Here is a 21,224-nt window from a genome sequence, read left to right on the forward strand (position 1 = left end):
AGCCGTTTTGTGAGAGGTAGTCAATTTTGACCTTTTTTTTCCAATAGGACATGCATGGACGGAATGGAAGAGAAGAGTAGATAAGATGAATGGGAAGACAGAAAGCCATACATTTTTGAAAGGTAGACAAAAGTCCAAGTTTCGGAAGGGGTGATTTGTGCTGGTCAGGTAACAACTATGTAGGGAAAGATTCCATAGTTTGGGGAAAAATCAGGAAAATTACAGAAAAAAAGTTATGTGGTGGACATGGTTGACCCGGTGAGGCAATGGCTTCTGTGAATTTTGAGAAAAACAATGCACTGATACATTTCCCTGACTCTTCAAGTTAGGAAATCACACATTGTTCATAATGTTTCACAAAACAAGCAGTACCACAAGCCAAAAACTGAGCCATGGTACACAGGACTGTTATGCTTACGGCCTAAACAGACGTACTTAGCATGTGTAAATAAGGAAAACAAATGTGGTGAGGAAGGGCAAGCATACATTTTTTGAAAGAGCACAGGCAGACCTTTTAAGGGGTAGGTGACTTGTGCAGGTTGCAAAAGTGTATAGTGCCTAAAGCAGCGACTAAATGTAGGTTACATTTGGGAAATGAAAAGGTTGTGTGACAAAGTGCAGCAGCAAATGTGTTGAAACATTATGAAAACCATGCAAACACAACCAATGTCATACTTTCCTGCATTTCCACAGACTTGTGCAAATCGTCCTAGAATTTATTACCCACAATCCCCGGCAAAATCCAAAATTTGGCATAGAAACCACTATTTTTTGACATTTCACTCTGCCCACACACCGAAACACGCCGCCAACAACACATGTCCTACATTCCCACGTTCCCACAGGTGACCCGACGAAAACAGTACCTCACATGTGTGGGTGCACCTACGTGGGCACAAAGGGAAAAGGCTAAACCACTGGTATCCCCAAGTCTTTAGGCAGAGGAGTTTTTGAGGAATTTTGCTCTTGTGGACAACCTACAGATTTGGGCCTGGGGTGTCGCAGCCACCAGGGAAAACAGGAAACCCATGCATTTCTGAAAAGAGCACACCCATGGGAATTCACAGAGTTGTGATTTGCGCGAATCGCCCCAGAATTTATTACCCACAATCCCTGGCAAAATCTAAAATTTGCTTAAAAAACACAATATTCAGACATTTAAAACTGCCCACCTACCTAAACACACTGCCAACAACACAAGTTCTACCTTCCTGCATTCCCACAGGTGTCCCGATGAAAACAGGACCTCACATGTGTGGGTGCACCTACCTGCGTGCAAAGGGAAAAGGCTAAACCACTGGTAACCCCAGGACTTTCGGCAGAGTTGATTTTGAGGAATCTGGGTCTTGTAAAACATACCTCTGTCATTTGTGGGTGGCTTCCTTTTCACTGTGTCCTGCTAGAAGTTGGGAGGAGTTATTAGGGAAAGAGGGAAAGGTTAGGTGCATGAGCTAGCAAGTTGATATGTGCAAATAGAAAGAACGCAGATTCTGTGTGTTAGTCAGTTTCTGGGTATTTAGGTTTTGGCAGGTGTTTGTTGCCAGAATACCCTAGTCCAGTTATAACACCCATGGGTAGCTGAACGACAGGAAATACTGTAAAATGCTTTGTGAAAGAAAACATTGAACATGTAGCGCCTGATTCCAAAAAATATGCAGGAGAACAAATGAGGAAATGAGGAACAAGTGAGTATCTTCGACTTTCACTTGCTGCCTTAAATCTGAAGCCTAAACCGTGAGCATACCTGAGCGTTCCTGAAGCATCTTTGAGATGCTCAGGTGCAAATGCATTTCACAAAGATGTTCTCATGGGCATCTCAGAGATACTCCAGGTGTCGTGAACCGTCGTCTACGTCGTTTCTGGACCTCCTGGTCCCTGACTCGCAGGAGATTGCATGCAGTTATCCTTCCAACATGGCCGCCCGGAACAGAATACTCCGGATCGGTCTATGCGTTCCACGCTGCTCATCCTACAAAAGGGACACGCCCCCGCGGCTCTGCGCGTCTCAACGCTACTGCTCCCTGTAGTCGGACGTGCTTAGCCGGAGTTCGATTGGGGCTCTCGCTTGATTCCTTGTTCCCAGTCCTTTGATTTCCTTCCTGTTCCCTTTCCTCCCCAATCTCCTGGAACACCTTCTGCGCTCGATTCACGGTCTTCCGTGCCTCCGAGCGTACCTTAATTACTTCCTGGAATTACCCTGGACTTGTAGAACGCTCCTGGAAACTGAACCGCTACTCTCACGCTGGACGCCGAAGACCGGCGTTCGAGACTGTACAAATCCCAGACCGTAAAGAAGAAGAAATCCCAGAAGGTTGCAAGTACTCAACGGAAACAGGGGAGAAGGGGAATGCCTAATGTTTCATGGATAGGGTGTTCTCGGACATGCTGTTCCTCTTCGTTATCGTCTACCTGTGTGACATCTTGATCTACTCCAAGGACCTTCTAAGGCATGAAGAGCATGTTAAGGCAGTCTTACAACGATTACGTGAACACAAACTCCTAGCTAAACCCGAGAAATGCCTGTTTCACGTCACTTCTGTTCATTACCTAGGATTTGTCCTTAGTCCAGAAGGAATTGGAATGGATCCTTCAAAGGTAAAATCATGGCCGGCTCCCACATCCATGAAACAGATTCAATCTTTCCTGGGACTAGCCAATTTTTACCGGAAGTTCATACCGTCCTTCTCTGAAATCGTTCAACTGATCATTGCTCTCTTGAAGAAAGATGCTCCATTTCTCTGGTCAACAGATCAAGACAAGGCATTCCAATGATTAAAGACAGAGTTTACTCAAGCCCCCATCCTGGCTCAACCCGATATTATCTGACCATTCCTAGTGGAGACGGATGCATCCAATTACACCATAGGAGCAGTACTAAAACAGGAATTGGAGGACACATTGGAGCACCCCATTGCTTACCTTTCACAAACCCTGACGCCCAGTGAGACTCATTATTCCGTCTTGGAAAAGGAACTGCTAGCCATCCGCCAAGCCTTCACAGAATGGCGACACCTACTCCTGGGAGCTAGGCATCCAGTCCAGGTCCGTACGGACCATCGAAATCTTCAAGTTCTACAATCTTTGGAGTGTAGGAACAGTCGTCAAGCCAGTTGGGCCTTCTTCTTTGCCCAGTACCAGTTCCACATCCATCATGTCCCTGGATCACAAAATATAATTGCCAATGCCCTTTCCAGACGTCCTGACTATGAAAACTCTGAGGATCGGACCTTTCCAAAGATGTTTCCTCACACAATCTTTGTTGCCCAAGCACTCACCCTCCTGGAGAATATCCAAGGCCAAACTCGACTTTCAGACCTCTGGAAGGAGCACAAGAGAAATAACAGATGGAATCTCACAGCCAAGGACGGGTATCTGTTCAAAGATAATCGCCTAGTCATTCCCACTCCTGGACTGAGACAAAGGATCACAAGTCTATGTCATGATACCTTACATTCGGGACATCGTGGGATAACCAACACTCTCCATCTAGTACAAAGACAGTTTTGGTGGGCCAAGATGAAGGATGATATTAGGATCCATGTCCAAACATGCGCAGTTTGCAATCAGAACAAACACGATAATAAGAAGCCAGCCAGACTCCTACTCCAACCAGCAATACCAACAAGACCCTGGGAAGTCATTGCCACTGATTTTATCGTGGAATTACCACCCTCTAGAGGCTATACAACAATCATGGTCACTATTATTTTGTTTACTCATATGGCTCATTTTACACCCTTATCCAAACTACCTTCCTCATCAGAACTTGCCATATTTTCCTGGAACACATATTCCGACTTCATGGGTTGCCTTCTAAGATCATTTCAGACCGAGGACCTCAGTACATATCTCAGTTTTGGAAGCAAGTATGTCGTATTCTGGGAATCCAATGTGCCCTATCCTCTGGCTACCATCCACAAACCAATGGAGCCACGGAGCGTGTGAACCAGACTCTCGAACAATATCTACGATGTTTCGCCACCAAAGTTCAGGACGACTGGTCACTCCTAATACCTATGGCTGAATTCGCCTATAACAATTCAGATCATTCAGCTATCAAGACCAGTCCCTTCTTCTGTAGCCAAGGATTCCATCCATCAGTCCTACCCTCCGTACTCCCACATCCTACTCCAGTACCTGCAGTAGACTCCTGGATCGAAAACCTCATCACAGTACATAAGGAGGTTAAGGAATACCTAGAACGGGCCTGAGAAGATGTCAAACGTTATGCTGACTCTAAAAGAAGACCTGGACCTTCCTATTCAGTAAGGTTTGGTTATCCTCGAAGCTCCTTCCTCGACACCTGCGCCCCAATAAACTGGCTCCCAGATACTACGGTCCCTTTTCCATACAAGAAATCATCAACCCAGTGGCCTTTCGACTTCGGTTACCTGAATCTTGGAAAAGAATCCATCCAGTCTTTCACACTTCTCTGTTAAAACCATACATTCAGTCATCCCGAACAGCTCTTAGATCTAGCCCTGTTATTGTAAATGATCACTGGAATACGAGGTTTCCAAGATTTGTGACTCAAGATATCGATGGCGTCAACTACAATATCTGGTTGAGTGGAAAGGGAACCCCTCCAGGGAGCGTACCTGGGAACCCGTGTCAAACATTAATGCTCCCAGATTGGTTCGACGATTTCATCTGATCCATCCGGGCAAACCCGGAGGAGCTGGTTTCCAGAGGAGGCATACTGTCATGAACCGTCGTCTACGTCCGTTCTGGACCTCCTGGTCCCTGACTCGCAGGGGATTGCATGCAGTTATCCTTCCAACATGGCCACCCGGAACAAAATACTCTGGATCGGTCTATGCGTTCCCTGCTGCTCATCCTACAAAAGGGACACGCCCCGCGGCTCTGCACATCTGAACGCTACCGCTACCTGTCGTCGGACGTGCTTAGCCGGAATTCGATCGGGGCTCTCGCTTGATTCCTTGTTCCCAGTCCCTTGAATTCCCTCCTGTTCCCTTTCCTCCCCAATCTCCTGGAAAACCTTCTGCGCTCGATTCACGGTCTTCCGTGCCTCTGAGCGTACCTTAATTACTTCCTGGAATTACCCTGGACTTGTAGAACGCTCCTGGAAACTGAACCGCTACTCTCACGCTGGACGCTGAAGACCGGCGTTCGGGTCTGTACAAATCCCGGACCGTAAAGAAGAAGAAATCCCAGAAGGTTACAAGTACTCAACAGAAGCAGGTGAGAAGGGGAGAGACTTGTGACACCAGGCATCTCCAGATTTGCTCATATTTTTGACTTGGAGAATCAGGTACGAGGAACCAATTGCAGATCTGAGATGTGCAAGGGCATCTCAGAATTGCTCCAGTGCAAATCTTTGCCCCCTGTCCAGTGAGCATGGCCTTCTGGCATGCCCACTGTATCATTTAAAACACTACCTTTCTTTCCCGCTCGCAAGTCATGTCCATCTTAACTTGGGCTTCTCCCAATGCAAAGCCCATGAGAAGATACAGATTACAAGAGAAGGGATTCACAATGTCATACAAAGTGGTATTATGGGGGACATAGTATTATGGGGGACACCAACGAGAGCACGCTGACTTAAGATGGTCATGACTTCCCAGATCTGCTGAATTTCAAGGGTTTTGTTGTGTTATATCTGATCACCTTAACTGCACAATATATATTTGTGAAAGTGTGTTTGTATGTTTGAGGTTGGCTCCAGGCCCATAACAGTTGGTGGGCTGAAATGTTTGTCCACAGTCGGCATACCAGTCTGGGGTGTGCTGGCTATAGTGAAATTTGACCAACCCTACCCATTCGCCCTGCACAGACCAGGGTCCGGCCCTGTGCTATCATATCAGTATAGGCAATTTCGGGAGATTTCTGATTTTGCGATTGTTAGCTCCAGCCCCACAACAGTTGGTGGGCTCAAATGTTGGCCTGAGGTCGGCATACCAGTTTGGGGTGTACTGGTGATAGTGGAATTTGAGCAACCCTACCCATTCGTCCTCCACAGGGAGTGGTCCGGCTCTGTGCTATCAGTATAGGTGATTTTGGGAGAATGCCGATTTTGCGACCTTTCAAAAAATAGGAAGTTAGGACACAAGGTCGACATACCAGTCTCGAGTGCTCTGGCGATAGCTATAAGTATAGGTGATTTCGGGAGATTGACGATTTTGTGATTTTTCAAGCATCGGATGTTATGACAAAATAGCAGCTACACAAGGCTATAGCAGACCCCCACGTGCATGCCAGCTACAGACCTGTACAACGCCGGATGATACCGCTAGTATATATATAAAAGGAGCTTAAGTCAATAGTGAAACAAGTGTCTCCCTAATAACTGATATCATGAGAGAAATAAAACTGAAAGGCTATCTTACGTAAACAAGATTGTTAACATATCTCAGATCAAACTTTTGCAAACTAAAAAAAATCTCAACTTTCACAGTGTAATAAAATCAATGCAGCAGGGGATCAGGGATCAAGAGATTTGGGGATACGCAGTAGCATGGAGTGTTTTCCAGCTGAAAGTGTATCTGCAGCATTTAACACATTCCCTGCAGCTTAAACATCTTAGTCTTGTAAGTTGGGCCACCTTTCTATTAGCAAATAGCTAAAACATGAAGAGCGGGTTATCAATAATTTCCCTGTTAGTCAGTCAGGCTATATAGTAGATACAAACCTGTGGTGTTTCTTCTGATCATCCTCCTGTGCTCGTGACAAAATGGGGCCTGTTGCATTATCCAGGGAGTCTGGTTCTGTAATGCATGGTTTAGAAGTATCAGAGTGCCTTCAAATATGTGAAGGTGTAAACGGCCATTGAAGAGACTCAAATTCTCATTAAGCCCTCAATACAACTCTTCCTCTTCAAAAGGCGGTAAAGTTCTGACACAAAATTGGGGCATCTGTGAATGGCGTGCATATACAAATTAAAGAACCCTAAAAAAAATATTGGGCCTCATTGCAAGTATGGTTGTGATGTAAAAAGTGGCAGTAAAGTGGCGGTAATTCCATTACCAGCACTTTACTGCCACATTACCAAACCGTCGTACTATGAGTTTTAGTGATAAATTGGATGATTTCCCTCCAGAATTTTGGTAGAGGAATACCATGCCTCATTACCAAACATTGACGGATTTAGCGTACAGGATTACAGATACTGCTAAATTTGACAAACAATCCCTATGAAATCATATAGACTCGAAAAATAGGGACTGACGTCACTGTGTCACCACTCATAATCCCGATTTTTGGTGGTAAATTGGCAGATGTACTGCCAATTTACTGACACATTTGTACTGAAGAGAGTGCAGAATATTCCAGTACAGACACCACCTTTGTGGTTTCTCTTAAACTCACTGCGTTCTGACTTACCAGAGAAATAACCATGACTAAGCAGGAGATTTGGATGGAAATTTCAGACAGTGCTTGACATTCTCCTGAAGAGTCTCTTTAATAGTGTTAGTCTTGGGAGGATAGCTCAGGGGTAACATGCTCGCCTTGGAAGCAAGACAATACTGAGCAAAACAGGTTCGATCCCGGGGTCCACACTTAGAAACCTCTGGGTATTAAGCGCTTTATAAATAACCTATCATATTTCTTGTATTTACAGAAAGGGGTTGTGTGGTGAAATCTGATACTGAGAGCAATGTGCTCTATGCACTGTGCCCAAATATTTACCACAACATGGCTCTGTGGTGTTTGAGCCATAGAGCTAATTCATTTAAAAAGTGAATTGTGAACCTCCATCAACTCTATTGTGGTAGCGTGGACTGATGCCAAGCTTTACTCGTTAAGGATGTAAATCAGCAGCAGACGCTTCGAAACAACTACAGTGCGGTAAGAGCCAGAAACGAAGGAATGCTCAAGCAAGGCTCTACTGGAATAAGAGTATTTCCTAAAGTCAGAATCACTAAATAAGCTAGTGATCCGACCATCCCTGCAAGGGCAAAACGCGCTGTAATACAGGATGCCTGCAAGCTATAGACGCACAGGTGTACTGGGAACTGTACAGCACAAGGGATATTAGAAAACAGACAAATACAGGAAGGAAATGGGGAAGCAAAAAATGTCTTGGGTAAATTAGGAAAAAGGGGAGCTAAGCAGTCTTTAGAGCTCAAGGTAAAGCCAAGGAAACATGGCACCTCGAATACCAGTGAAGGGGCCAGAGTCCACAAGTAAACTACTTTAGTCTCCATAAGAAGGCTTAGAAGTGTTAAGCAGGTCTTCTACATGCCCCACCTTGTAGTAGGAGCAGCTGTTTGGTCCAGTCACCTTGATCTGGTGAGCAGCTTGGTGTGCAGAAAGCTTCCAGGTGCATGCCTCGTGAGACTGCTCATTGTAGGGTTAGAATGTAGCTTGCTTTTTCTAAACCGGTTTAATGTCTTTGTGAGGAAATGCTGCGCGAACATCATTGCCAGAGCTAATGTCTCTGGAATGAAAAGGGCCAGGGAGGTTTAGGGGGGTTGTGGGGTCCGGAACAGGAACCCAAATGTGCTACGCCACTAGTCTGCACTTTCAAAATCGGGAGAGTATACAAACTCATCTAGGCACACTCCCCACTTCAGGTCTGTCAGGTGTCCTTGTCATCAATGTTTTTCCTGCTGTCTTTTCTCTGTCCCTCAGAGACTTTTGAGGAAAGTGTCTTTCTCCTTTCCCTGATAAATATCTTCACCTCTAAGCAAGGGGTCCATGGGCTGTCAGCAGCTCCAACATAAATCAGTAGACTTATGAGATTCCAATGCATTTATTGCAAAATCATCCAAGCAGTGGATTGGAGAACTGTCTAGCCCACTGCCAGAATCCAATTGGAACGACTTCTTACAGAAGGATTCAGCAATTTCACAAATGGGCATATGGAATCAGGTGGAGTATAATCAAAGAGGGCAAAATCAAGCTTTCCTGGGACATCTCTCCCTGGCTGCCCAACCTCCACCCAGTGTCTGCCTCCTCAAGGAGGTGAGTCTTTGTTTATAATTACATTCCTTTCCAAAGTCAACAACGGAGTGCAGTCTCCAATACTCTGTGCATAGTTCGCAACCACTGCTTCCATTACAACAACCAATGAGAGTGAAGCACCAGCTGGTAACGAGAAATGAGCAGAATCCAGCATCCAATTTGTTGAATTCTGCCCCAGTGTGAGCAACCATTGGAGAGCTTAACAAGTGGTATTACAACGTACAGGTGAAACGCCTTTGCTGCCGGGCTAAGTGATGCCTAAGAAGATTTTTATAACAAATAACACACTTTCTGCAAATTTTACATTTTAGAGTATTACGGTTGGAGGTGTCAAACGAAGTCCTTATCCCTATAGCCTATGGGTTCTTCAAAGGGAGATGACAGGAACAACGGCTCAATGTGTGTCATTTTTGCATTTAACAAGGTCAGTGTGAAACTGTGCATCAATGTGTAGATAACACATCTACAGGCCTAATTATAAGATTAGCAGGAGTGGGAAAACAGCTGGTATTGTATAACACTGGATGTTTCACCACGCATTGTATGTCTGCCCTTGTGTGGAGGTAACTACCTCCAGATAAAAGCATTACATAGTCATGCTTCTACTTACATGAATAGGCATACATGTAAATATTCACCGGAGTAGAAACTTAACATGAATGCTGCTTTCAGCTATCATGTATGCTTTGTCCCATTGCATGTAACCTCCCTGCTAGGTGGCTTTGGTACCTGGCTGTTGCTGGTATGTTAAATAAATTGGCAACGGCGTAAGTATACATATTTGCCTATCGGGATGTTAGAGGTTCAGTTATGCTCCCTAAAATCAGACTGGCCTACTTAGGTATAACCCACTAACACCACTTTTCAATGCACAGAGCACTTCATGAAAGTGGGGCTGATTTATAGACCTGAATTTCATTAAGATTCAATGCACTTGAGCTCCTGAAATTTAAAAGGACTCAATATGAGGTTTACCGAGCATTCATGCAACCAGAAGTGACCACAGTGATTAACACTATGGGCCTCATTACGACCCAGGCGGTAGGTTACCGCCTGGGTCGTACCCTTACCACCATGGTGTAAACTATGTTTATGTTTATATCATGGTGGATGGCGGATTAACCGCCCCATTCCAAGGTGAGTGGGGCGGTAAATCCCCATTTCCCATTTTACCCTTCCCCATTCCCATTTTTGCCCCATAGGGCATAATGGGAGTGGGGAAGGCGCTAATTACGCCACAGTAAATTACGGTGGCGTAATTAGCACCAAGGTCCCTTAGCGCCATGGATTTTAACGCCTGCAAAAAGCAAGCGTTAAACTCACCATGGCGCTAAGGGACCTCGGAATCAGGCATTAAGGGTCGGCGCTGTTTACGGCGCCGTTAACCCTTTAACGCCTGATTCAGATTCCACAATCTTATTACCCATGTCGTGGTGAGGCCTCACACTCCAGTTTCTGAAACACATTTAAAAGAACAATGGATACAGAGGCTGGATATCTGACACATTCACCACCATATTAACATGAGGAATCTTACTCCATCCCTATTATAAATTAGATCATCTTCTTGGCAAAACTGTGTTCCCATGGCCACAGAATGGCATCTCCAGTTCAGGGAAGCATTATGCTTTGGTACCCAGCCTAACCCAGGACATTACAAAAATGATTGGGAAGACTGTGGAAACTATAAGATAAAAAAACATGACCCCCCCCCCCACACCCACCCCTGTGATTTCCAAACCACACGCTCAGTAACTTTCCCTGGATATCCACTGGGCCAAGAGATAAAACTGTACCATGAACTGCATAAACCACCCACATGGCTATCTAAGGAGCCACTGGAAGAATTATCTTCTTGGCTATATTGAATGAACATTCCTTCCAGAGGTGCCGGAGTCAACAACGCTGATGTGCCAAGCCACAACCGATAAAGTAATCTTTAATAAAAGCAAAGAATTAGCCCTGTGGAATTGGAAAACATTGATTAAGTCACAAACATAACGAAAACATATTCAGTCAACCCTTCCTCCCTCAATAGAGTTGGGGAATAGCGTTTCCTCATAGCTACTTCGAACATTCATCTCAATCCCTGATCAAAGGCCCCTTCAGATCATAAAATGTCTCAAACCAAATAGCAAAGTTGCCCCTTCACCTGCATTGTAAGCTGACCATAAGTGGATCAGATCTCAATGGGTTGTTCGGCTCAAAATTACCAGCCGGTTTCAGAACATGCACTGTGTCAATTCTCACACTAAGGTTTTTTTTATAGTGCAATCAGAGGCATCAGATCCCCTTCCATTTAGTTTTTCTTCATTTCTTGCCTAAAGGCAAACGTTGATCCATATTGACAAGTCTATCAAAACCTGAAAAGAAGGAGGGCAGGTAACCATGGACAACTCATCCATTTATCTTCTGTGAGGACCCACTAGAACACAACACATGGTGTCTCTCCATTAAATAGGGTTCAGCAAGCTGTGTAAACTTCCTTGCACTGGAACAAAAGGCCAGTGCCAGGAACAGAGTGTGGGATTGCAGTTTGAGCAGGAGACACTGCTCTATTGGAGAACCGTGTTGCCGGACCGGTTTTTCTACATGGACCACTGTGTATGTGACCCACCTCCTAAAAACACATTCCTTGGCGCGGACGGCCACAGAGTGGGGTAGTGCATTTTGAGCAGGAGACATTGCTGTATTGGAGAATCTTGTTGCTGGATCGGTGTCCTACATGGACCACTGTGTGTGGGACCCACCTCATTAAAACTCCTTCCTGGGCACAGAGTACCGTGGAGTGTGGGAGTGCAGTTTGAGCAGTTGAAGTGGAGGGACGCAGAGAGACGAGTCCCCTCATCAACTTCTTTGTTTGAGTACTGATATCCTCTCCTATGTACTGTGCTTGGAGGAAAAGCTTCTTAGTCCCAACCTATGTTAAAGATAGTGTGCCCTTTAAGATTCATACACGATTGCCTAGCCATTTCTGAGGTTAACACGTTGTTAACTGAGAAGCATGAGAGCAGGCAAAAGGTGATACAATCTCTATAGTAAAGAAAAGACTCCACTGTATAACAGAGTAATGGCTCAATTGGGCGAGGCACTTAAGGCAAAAAACAAAGATGGTAATTCAAAATCTAAATTGACAGCTTTTTTCCAGCTTAAAGGGGGACAATTTTACAGTCAAGCGCTGGAGGTCTCAAATGAGGCAGTTGCTGTGGCTATCGAACACAGGGGCCAGATTGAAGGTTTAGTGACAGGAACTGATATGATGGACACCTCATTAGAGGAGGCCTGTATCAGCTTGGAAGATGAAATCTTTGCACTTACTCATCTTTTCTCAAACTTAAGTGCTTCCCTGGCTTCGAAAAATACATCAATTCTTCCGAACGACCATATGCAAGGAAATGGATCGATTAGAGGGAGTCCAGGGACTCAGGCCCCTTACCATACTTTTGTACTGAATTTTCAAGATCTCTTCAAGTGGGGAATGAGCCCAAATGTGCCTTGAACATGGTACTCCAATCCTTGATCCCCTTTATGATACCATACATAAAGAAACTGTGACACATTCGGCACAGCTTTCACAAATCTTGGAATTAGTCCAGGACCAACCACATTTAACAATAAAAGAGAATAATATTCACTCTCTCTTTACCTCTAGAACTAATGGGAGTCTGTACACCACAGTGAGTGTCTCGCCTATAAAAACTTCAGTTAGTCTTATAAGGAAAAGGAATGGGGCTATAGGTAAAGGTGCTGCTGTTGATAATTCCACCAATAGAAAGCAGTAAAAAAAAAAACTGCAAACAGAAGCAGGAGACAATAAAACTGAAAAACATGCATAGTCATAATGCCACCCGCCAAACCGGCTTGAAGAAGTTGCTGAGAAGAACATTGTGGATTGCTCAAAAAAAGTCCCAACTGTATTCTTCTCAAGCTGGTTTAGGTGAAAGGTCACAAGGCAGGAGACCTTGCAAAAATAACACAAAGAACAAACCTCCAGTAAATTCTCCTGCTAATATACTGGCAAGCTACCGTCTGGCTGACCAAATTTCAATAAACACTATTTCTCTGCTGGACACACCTTTGTTGTCGAGTAAGAAGGGCTCAACTCATAGTGATTCTCAACCGTATATAGCAAGGAAGGTCAAAGATCAAGAAGGATTCTCAACTACAGATCCAACTACCAATACACTTACATGGTAGCCATGCAAATGTACAACAATAAGGAGCTCTACTAATTTATCACCTATCAAGGTTCAGAAGATCAATAACAGCATCCTCAAAGCATGCCAAACAAACCCTGTAATTTGCGAGAATTTGACACCCTTTCCTTGTAACCTCTGATCTAAGATCTGAGTCTGATATCAAACCGGATATGGGGAGAACAACATCGGCTCCTCATTCAAAATGCCAAAGGAAGATAACAAATTGTTGGACAGATGAGATTAAGACTTTATGTATGAGACTAGAATAGATTTTTAGGGATGATCAGGATGCACCACTGAATCGTTCACGAGTCTTAGCAGTATTTAGAAATGTGGACTTATTAGCCACTCTGACCTCAGCTAAAGTGGTGAAATTGGTGGAATTCCCTGATAATGATCCAGCACCTAATTCGAGCAAATTCAATACCTGAAAACTACTAACTATCAGACAGTTTATTATGCTGGCAGAGTTGCAATTATTGAAATGTAATCATAGTATGTAAAACTGGGCTCCGAATTTTGATTTGGAAGATCTTCAAAAGGGGATCTCAAAATTGAAAAATATGTCTGCTTGTTTTCCAGACAGCTTGCCAAATATAACTTATAAATCAGACCCAATATTATGGTCAAACTGTCACACGCCGCCGCGATTGGCGTGTGTGGAGCCGATGGCGTTGGAGCGGCCATTAGCCCGCCCCGCCACGTCTCCGCACAACGCCCCGCGGCAGTCTAGCTTCCCTGACGGCTGCCGGGAAGGACCTTTTTTTAGTAGCTCCAACCCAGAAGCCTGCGCGTTGCAACCTACGCGTCAGGCTTTCGGGTTGGCTCACTCGCAAGTTTTCCTCTCGGCTCGTGTTGAGCTCTTTCCACTCCTGCCTTGCATTTTTCTGCCTTTCCCTTGTCTCCTGCATGTCCTAGGACTCCCCCTTCATTCCTGGGTTTTTCTCCTCGACCTACTGTGCCCTCTAGGCTAATTGTACTGGCAGTTCTGGTATCTGCAGTTTGGCTCTCCCTCGGTCTCCTGTTCATTCTTTCTGGCTGTTACCAAAGACTGCTTACCGTTCCCATTATCTGCATCTCACCTAAACCCATCTCCTTCAGGAAATACCGCTAAAGACCACCAGCCAGGGTTTTTTTATGCCTAACGGCTTTTTCCCTTTTTTGGTCTGAACCGGAAGAGGGGCCCCCCGGACCATCTATTTTGGTTTCAGGGTGGCTTCCTTTCGGGGCAGACCCTATCTACAAAAAAAAGAAAAGAAGAAGGAGGAACTGTGGAAGAAAATATTTGGCGGAACTTTGGAGCTAGAACTCACAGGTGAGGAGGAAGGGGTTTGGAGTGACTTAGAATTGGGGGCGGAGGAGTCGGATTCTGATACAAACTAACTATGTCTACTTTACTCTCAGATATCTCTACCAAGATGGAGTAAAGCCATAGTGGTGATCATTTATGGAAGGGGTGACCAATTTTTTACTATATTTTACCGTCCAATCAGCAATCAGCAATACTTTGAGCAACATTTTGGCATCATTTATCTTAAAGGGCCTGATGGATTGGGCAGTTAAATCTGGTGATCTATCTATGTTCCAAACTGGGTTGAGTAAGAACATAGGGACAATATTAAATGGTCTAATGTATGGCTTTTGTCAACAAAAACCTTTAGCAACCTCCTCTGCTCCACTATAAACAACTGCCTTGGACATGACTGTAGCCTTCCACAAGGTGATCAGGAAGAAGCTGTGGAGTAAATTGCTTGTATTTAACATACCAATTGGTTTATTATATATGTCTGTAATGTTCCCTATGGATAACACTCTGCAGGTAAGACTGGACACTTCCGGCACCTTGTCAAAACCTATTAAGGTGACTATTGGCCTGCAACAAGGGTGCAAATTGGCCCCCTGTCTTTTTTATGTATACATGTCTGACATGCAGGAGGCAGTCTCTAGATCTAATCTATTTCCCCCAAAAAATAGGCATTACTCAAGTTGGGTGGCTATCCTATGTGTATAATGTTATCCTGCTGATAAGATGTCCATTAGTCTTCAACGAAGCCTGAACTATTTTGGGTAATATACAGGCAACAACGCATTGGAAATGAATTAAAACAAATCAAAAATAAGTTACTTTGGGAAACACCTAATTTTGAATTGTCAATGAATGACAACAAGATTGGGGAAGTGGCTAACTTGATATAGCTTAGGTTTACCATTACTAATAAAAACAACTTAGCAGCAATTAAAGACAGGTTAAAGTCTAAAACTAGATTGTTTCAGATGCAAATGAAAATATTTTAGCAAAATAATGCTCCCACTACTCCCTTTAATTGTATTTGTCAAACTAAACGTTACTGCAAGCATAACATATGGTCTGGAGTTATTAAATGACATTGACCTGAATTGGCAAAATGTGTTGGAGGGCTCTTTATGGTGGGCTGTACTGAATGTACCCTTCTCAGATCCGGTGGTGATTATCAGACTTGAATTTACTGTGTATTGTTGAAAATGGACAGTGCTTAGGAACAGACTAAGGGGTCAATTCATGGAATTAATGTGCGCCGAAAATTCCAGCGCAGAGGTGCCAAAACGTGCGAATCGCAGGAAAAGTGCGAAAATCGCAGGAAAACCAGCGCACAGCGATTCATGGAAGTCCGTGCGTGAGAAAAACATTGGATGTGCGCTAAAAATGTGCGCCGCGCACGCCGGCGCACAGGTCATCCAACAGCGTGTGCCACGGCCACTGCGAAATTGCACATAGCGCGGCGCACATCACAAAAGTAGGCGTAACACGGGGCGTAACACTCGGAATGGAGAACAACGTGTGAAAATATGGGCGTCACGGGGGAAGTACAGGAGGCAAGTGCGCGGAACGCCCACACGCTCGCCTACGACCCGTATTCATGGAATCGAATAGGGCAAACCAGCGCACGGTCAAAGACGCGCACAGGGCCAAACAAGTACGCCACAAGAAAGCAGGCGGTAGTGCCCCTGCGACTGAAAAAAATGTGCGCCAAAATGTGCGCTAACAAAAAGCACCCATATACAGCCATGATGAATGGGCGATACAGTGGCCCTCTAGGACAAATGAGGTGCAAAGGGGCACCGACAAACACGGACACCCGCCGTGTGAAAAATAGCATGTGCGCGTGTTCCTGGGTGCGCGGGAAGTTCCACACGCGATTAGCCTGGGTACGTGTACTTCGGGGTGCGCGGGAAGTTCCACACGCAATTGGCCTGGGTACGTGTACTACGGGGTGCGCCGGAAGTTCCACACGCGATTGGCCTGGGTAGGTGGGGGTGCGTGGGAAGTTCCACATGCGATTGGCCTGGGTACGTGTACTACGGGGTGCGCGGGAAGTTCCACACGCGATTGGCCTGGGTAGGTGGGGGTGCGCGGGAAGTTCCACACGCGATTGGCCTGGGTACGTGTACTTCGGGGTGCGCGGGAAGTTCCACACACGAATTGCCTGGGTACGTGTATTCCAAGGTGCGCGGAAGATTCACATGCGATTTCTGCAGGGTACGTGTATTTCGGTGATGCCGGGGAATGCTACACGTGATTTGGCCATGTGGGTCCTCCCAGGTGTTCCCTCTACACCCTCCACGGCCCCTGCAGGCAGCCCACACCACAGGGTACTACCCTGCACCCCTGCTCATGTCCCACAGGCAACCCATCCACCATGGCCATGCCCACCAGCCAACCCACATGTCACCTTGCACTACTGATCACCATCACATGTCTCCCACCACCCCCACCCCCCAGCCACCAGGGCAGCCTCCACCAGGCCCCCACTCATGTCTCCCTGCACCCACACCCCCCAGCAGTGCAGGGGCAGCCTCCACCAGGCCCCCACCCATGTCTACCACCACCCCCACCCCCTAGAAGTGCAGGGGCAGCCTCCACCAGGCCCCCACTCATGTCTCCCATCACCCCCACCCCCCAGCCACCAGGGGCAGCCTCCACCAGGCTCCGACTCATGTCCCCTATCACCCCCACCCCCCAGCCACCAGGGGCAGCCTCCACCAGGCCCCCACTCATGTCCCCTATTACCCCCACCCCCCAGCAGTGCAGGGGCAGCCTCCACCAGGCCCCCACTCATGTCTACAAACACCCCCACCGCCCAGCCACCAGGGGCAGCCTCCACCAGGCCCCCACTCATGTCTCCCACCACCCCACCCCCCAGCAGTGCAGAGGCAGCCTCCACCAGGCCCCCACCCATGTCCATCACCACCACCACCCCCCAGCAGTGCAGGGGCAGCTCCACCAGGCCCCCACTCATGTCTCCCATCACCCCCACCCCCCAGCCACCAGGGGCAGCCTCCACCAGGCCCCCACTCATGTCCCCTATTACCCCCACCCCCCAGCAGTGCAGGGGCAGCCTCCACCAGGCCCCCACTCATGTCCCCATGCACCACCACCCCCCAGCAGTGCAGGGGCAGCCTCCGCCAGGCCCCCACCCATGTCTACCACCACCCCCACCCCCAGCCACCAGGGGCAGCCTCCACCAGGCCCCCACTCATGTCTCCCACCACCCCCACCCCCCAGCAGTGCAGGGGCAGCCTCCACCAGGCCCCCACTCATGTCCCCTATTACCCCCACCCCCCAGCAGTGCAGGGGCACCCTCCACCAGGCCCCCACTCATGTCCCATGCACCCCTACCCCCCAGCAGTGCAGGGGCAGCCTCCACCAGGCCCCCACTCACATGTCTCCCATCACCCCCACCCCCCAGCCACCAGGGGCAGCCTCCACCAGGCCCCCACTCATGTCCCCTATTACCCCCACCTCCCAGCAGTGCAGGGCAGCCTCCACCAGGCTCCCACTCAAGTCCAACTCATGTCTCCCACAACCCCCACCCCCCAGCAGTGCAGGGGCAGCCTCCACCAGGCCCCCACTCATGTCTCCCACCACCCCCACCCCCCAGCAGTGCAGGGGCAGCCTCCACCAGACCCCCACTCATGTCCCCTATTACCCCCACCCCCCAGCAGTGCAGGGGCAGCCTCCACCAGGCCCCCACTCTTGTCCCCATGCACCCCCACCCCCCAGCAGTGCAGGGGCAGCCTCCACCAGGCCCCCACTCATGTCTCCCATCACCCCCACCCCCAGCAGTGCAGGGGCAGCCTCCACCAGGCCCCAACCCATGTCTACCACCACCCCCACCCCACAGCAGTGCAGGGGCAGCCTCTACCAGGCCCCCACTCATGACTACCACCACCCCCACCCCCCCAGCCACCAGGGGCAGCCTCCAGCAGGCCCCCACTCATGTCTCCCACCACCCCCACCCCCCCAGCAGTGCAGGGGCAGCCTCCACCAGGCCCCCACCCATGTCTACCACCACCCCCACCCCACAGCAGTGCAGGGGCAGCCTCCACTAGGCCCCCACTCATGTCCCCCTGCACCCCCACCCCCCAGCCGTGCGATTTGCCTGGGTACGTGTACTTCGGGGTGCGCGGGAAGTTCCACACGCAATTGGCCTGGGTACATGTACTTCGGGGTGCGCGGGTAGTTCCACACGCGATTGGCCTGGGTACGTGTACTTCGGGGTGCGCGGGAAGTTCCACACGCGATTAGCCTGGGTACGTGTACTTCGGGGTGCGCGGGAAGTCCCACACGCGATTAGCCTGGGTACATGTACTCCAGGGTGCGCGTGAACTTCCACACGCGATTGGCCTGGGTACGTGTACTACAGGGTGCGCGTGAACTTCCACACGCGATTGGCCTGGGTACGTGTACTTCGGGGTGCGCGTGAACTTCCACACACGATTGGCCTGGGTATGTGTACTTCGGGGTGCGCGGGAAGTCCCACACGCGATTGGCCTGGGTACGTGTACTTTGGGGTGTGCGCGAACTTCCACACGCGATTGGCCTTGGTACGTGTACTACGGGGTGCGCATGAACTTCCACACGCGACTGGGCCTGTGAGAGTGGGGTACATGTATTCCAGGGGTGGGCGGGAATATTTACCCGCGACTGGGCCTGGGAGAGCGTGCTACGTGTATTGCTGGGGTGGGCGGGAAGATTCACACGTTCGCCTACGACGTGCCAAAAAATAAATGGTCCTATCCTGAGACACGTATGCCAGCATGAAGCAGGCGTACGTTGACCCGCGCAGCATAAAAGTGCGTGCAAACAACAAACAAGCTCATACGCCAGGATGAATATACCATTCCTAGCAGCAGTGGCCGTGGGTTACCACAGGAGGAGGAGGAGGATAGTGAGGGCCCACATTTTCACTCCCAGAACCAGCCTTTTTGGGATGCCTGATGACCAGGTGTATGGGAGGTACAGGTTTCCCCCACACATAATACTGGACCTGGTCAGTGAGTGGGAGGATGACCTCACATCACCCACCCTGTGCTCCCAAGCACTCAGCCCCCTGGAGAAGGTCCTCAATGTACTGCACTTCTTGGCCACAGGATCATTTCAGCGGACAAGTGCCATAGTGGGTGGAGTGTCACAGGCCACGCAGTCACGCTGCCTACACCAGGTCTTGAACATCATCACTGCATGCCCATCAGTCCGTAGGCACATATACCTGCCCAGGACACCTGCAGAAAGGCAGGCTGCCACCCTCGATTTCTACGGTGTGGCACAATTCCCAAAAGTGCTAGGTGCCATTGACTGCACCCATGTGGCACTACGTCCCACCAGGGCATCTGAGCACATCTGTAGGAACCGCAAGCACTGGCATTCCATCAACGTGCAGGTAGTATGTAATGCTAAGGGAATCATCACCTCAGTATATGCCAACTATCCAGGGTCCACCCACGACAGCTTCATTTACCGAATGTCTACCCTAAGACGGGACCTAGAAGCTGGGTGGCATGGCGATACATGGCTGCTTGGTGAGTATGAATGCCACTGCACATGCATGCATGTCAGATGCGGAGTTATGTCACTACCCCACTAATGATACCCATCACCTCCTCACCAGGGGACAGTGCCTACCCTCTGAGCACACACATGATGACGCCAATTCGGAACCCCATCACGCCTCCCGAGGTAAGATACAACACAGCCCATATTGCAACCCGGGGCATAGTGGAGCGCACATTCGGAGTGCTCAAATCATGCTTTCGCTCCCTTGACCGTTCTGGCGGGCAGCTGTCATATGCGCCCCCAGTAGTGTGCAGGATCATAGTGGCAGCATGTGTCCTGCACAATGTTGCAACACGCCGGGGCCTGGCTGTGGACATGGTGGTGCCCCCACATCCTCAACCACATGCACGGCCGCTGCGCATGGGAGGGGAGAGGGCACGGGGTGAGGCAGCCCGTACGCAGCTGGTGGCTAATTACTTCACATAGAAATCACACCCCAGTGGAGTGCACTCAGGCCTGGCACATACCATCTGATAAGCAATGATGACTCGACCTGACAATTAAGACAAACAAAGGGATCTCAACTGTCAGAACCATAGCAGCCTGAGATTGTTCATGTGGAAGTGTCGCAATGTGTGCATCCCTACCTACACAAACACCACCAATGCAGTGCCATGAAAAGACACTTCCATGCTGCAGAAATGAATACCCACTTGCAAAATACTACATGAAAACAGTGCCATGTCACCCACCCCCTCCCCGGCACGGCCACACAACACACCATTGCATGTCATGCAATGTGAGAGGAAAGAAATTAATCCCCACAACATGCCCCAAGTGTCAGCAGCTACAGTGTCCCTAATGGAAACATGTCCACACATGAAATGCTCACAGTAATGCAGGACCTACAACACACATTACCAAATACTTACCAAGAATACCAATCACCTACACAACCTCCAACGTACCTTAAACATGACATTACAGACTTAAAAATTAGCTAGCCTCACCACCTGATGATGTCAGCCCTCCGAACACTTCCAAGTATACAGTGTTAGCGCCACGCAAGAGTGTAGGTGCACTGCTTACAACATGGACTCCAGTTCCAAGGTGGACCGCATTGTGAAGACATGAGGAATGGACCTGCAAATATGGAGGATGAGATGGATGCAGAGGCACATATGAATACACCACGCAGTGTACAATACAACAACAATATGCACTATGAATGTATACACAGTATTGACTACAGACTGCCCACACAGCTCATGGGAGTCCAATGTCAC

Source organism: Ambystoma mexicanum, chromosome 1q, assembly GCF_040938575.1.
Source record: "Ambystoma mexicanum isolate Mex_15411 chromosome 1q, UKY_AmexF1_1, whole genome shotgun sequence".
In the NCBI taxonomy this organism is placed as follows: domain Eukaryota; kingdom Metazoa; phylum Chordata; class Amphibia; order Caudata; family Ambystomatidae; genus Ambystoma; species Ambystoma mexicanum.